This window comes from Crocuta crocuta, unplaced genomic scaffold (assembly GCF_008692635.1).
Source record: "Crocuta crocuta isolate KB4526 unplaced genomic scaffold, BGI_CrCroc_1.0 scaffold327, whole genome shotgun sequence".
Lineage (NCBI taxonomy): Eukaryota > Metazoa > Chordata > Mammalia > Carnivora > Hyaenidae > Crocuta > Crocuta crocuta.
Window position 1 is genome coordinate 814,955 of NW_027529176.1, and position 2,958 is coordinate 817,912.

Consider the following 2,958-nt stretch of genomic DNA (forward strand, 5'->3'; position numbering starts at 1 on the left):
AACTGTACTTTGGATGAAGTGCCTTCCCTCCGGTTTTGGACTCAGCACGGCCGAAAGCAGCTGCCCCGCCACCCCGACCCCCTGCTCCGCGGCTGGCTTAGTCACGTGCACAGAGTGCGCCTTCCTGACTTTACCTGGCACACTTGAACTTCCTACGTGGAAGACGAGGAGAATGGGCTCCCTCCGCCTCCCGCGTCTCCGCCTGCCTCTTCCATCACACAGTTTGGTCGGTTATGTTATTTGTATTATGTCACCAGGGTGGACAGACGTCACCTTCTATTCTGTAACTGTCACGAAGCCCCACGTTTGGGCCCCACGTTGGTGGACATAGAACGGCAATGAAAAAATGCTCACCGTTGAACCACAGAGGCAGGAAGGAAATGCAATCCTATTGTTACAGCTGTGTTGCATAAGAGAACATTCTAGGGCTCAAGGGCTAAGGCGCGTAAGGGTGGTGTTTTCCTGGGTTGTGCTCGGCTGCTGGGGGGCGGACACCTGGTGCCCCTTGCCCCCTTCCTGCAGACCCTTCCTCTGTTTAGTTGAGGCATCTCCTTCGGTGGGTACTTAATATCTTGGATTTTTAAACTTATTTTGCTTTTAGGGTTACAGATAATTTGATATTGGCGTAAACTTTTGTTTTTCCCAAATGACAGTTGCTAGGTGTCGGAGACATTTCTGTGAAGTTAAGTGCGCTCCTTAGTCAGCGAGACCAATACCAAAGATCCATATTTGGTCCCCGGCATTGGAAGTGCAGCCGGACGTAGCACGCGGGGCAAAATGGGTTTTCCTTCAGATCTTTGAAAGACATTACCCTTGGGGCGCCTGGGGGGCTCAGTTGGTTGAGTGTCCGACTTTGTCTCAGGCCATGATCTCACGGTTCGTGGGTTCGAGCCCCGCGTCGGCCTTTGTGCTGACAGCTCGGAGCCTGAAGCTGCTTCAGATTGTGTCTCCCTCTCTCTCTGACCCTCCCCCACTCATGCTCTCTTTCTGTCTCAACAATGAATAAACATTAAAAAAAAAAGACATTACTCTTTTTATTTGGAAAGTTAAAAAAAAATCCACTTATGGTCTCTTAGCGTCCAGTGGTATTGGTGACAAGCATGTGGGTTTTTTCCCAGGATTATTGTCCCATTTGCATGCGGACTCTGGGTGTGTGTGTGTGTCTGTCTGGACACTTGTGGAGTTTTCTTTTGCTTTGAAGGTCAGGGCGCCTGGGTGGCTCAGTCGGTTTGGCGTCCAACTTCAGCTCAGGGCATGATCTCACGGTTCGTGGGTTCGAGCCCCGCGTCGGGCTCTGTGCTGACAGCTCGGAGCCTGGAGCTGCTTCAGGTTCTGTGTCTCCCTCTCTCTCGGCTCCTCCCCCACTCATACTCTCTCTCTCTCTCAAAAATAAACATTAAAAAAAAAGACAAAGTGTGACTTGCCAAAAAAGAAAAAACAAAAAGAAAGTTGAAAATTCCCAGCACATAGGTGCTCGAATGTGTCTTTCTCGGCCTTCATGGATCGTCTCGGTCAGCAGACGCCACCCTAGCCTAGGGCAACTGCCTCCCAGAAGGCCCTCCCTTGCTGGCCGCCATTTGTGCCCGGTGTTCTCACGGCGGCCAAGTTGTGCGGAGCTCAGACCCCTCTGCCGGCTGCCCTCGCCCCGCGGGAGGGCTTCCCTGTGCTTCCTGTACCGCTGGGCGCGGAGTCGCCCACCTAAGTCCACTTCCCGACCTCATCAGCCAGTGCGCCCCCTGGACTCGCCTCAGCCATCCCGCTCAGTGTCTTCAGACTCTGCCTCGCAGCAGTCGGTCTTGTTTCGCGGATTCGCCCTTCTGTGTGGCAGCTGCGCGTGGGCCCCTGCGCCGGCTCCCCCACGGCTGGCCGTCGGTCCTCCCCGTACTGACAGGTCCAGGACGGCTCTTGCGGCTTCAAGGGAAGTCCCGTGTGCAGCGTAGGCACCTGGCCCAGCCTTTCTCTGCGGGGCGCCTGGCTCTAGCTGCGGGCTCCGGTGCGTGCCGGGCTTTGCCCACCTGCAGGCCTGCCCGGAAGGACAGACTTCCCTGGAAGGCCTCCGGTGCCCCCCGGGGCCGCGCCCAGGCAGCCGGTGTCTTCCCAACCAGCCGGACAGAGCGTCATTGGAGCCGGGTGGTCTCCCGAGATCCCGAGCCCCACCAAGAGCAGGCTCTCGGTTTCTCAGCTCTGTTGGGGTGGTCCGGCAGGTAGGGTCGGAGGCTCCCCAAAAAGCCTGGCCGTGACTGGTTTCCCGGCAGGTGGAGCAGGGCATGCGTGGCACCCGGGCAGCGGCAGGTGCTATCGAATGGCACCGGCAGTGCCCGGAATGGGCAGGTCTGTGGGGCGGCCGGCTGAGCAGGTCCTGTAAGCGTCCCGTGGGCGCGGGCAGTCCCCGACCTGACACCCGTGCTCAGGGCTGTAGCTACCGCAGCCTCAACAGTGAGGCCGGGCAGCAGGACGTGGGCTGCGCTGATGCCAGGGCACCCCACCCCCTCCTCCCACAGGCACACCCCTTGGGCAGGGGTGCAGGGTGTACACCCGGCCAAGTGCATCTCCCTGTCGCTGCAGGACCACTACTGCCCCCCCACGCTGATGGCCACGAGGTGGTACTCGGGCGCTGGTGCTGGTGTGACCACAGGGCCGGTGAGGGCCCCTGACGCCTGCTCCCGGGCTGCCTTCACCGGCCCAGAATCTCGGTCACCTTTCACGACACCCAGCCTCTGCCCATCTGAACCACATCACTTGCAAGCTCATGGCCCCGGATCCCCCAGGGGACCCGTCCAGGCCCTTGGGCCACTCCCCAGCCACCTAACCCTCCCGCCGCCTCCTTGCTCGACCCAGTCCCTGGCGCCTGGCTCCCCGGCTCCCCCGCCGCCCAAGCCTTGCTGGCCCCTCGGCTGCCTCCGTTGCCCCCGGGGGCGCCCCTGCCCCCGGCTGGCGGCGGGGCGGGGACAGGGGGGC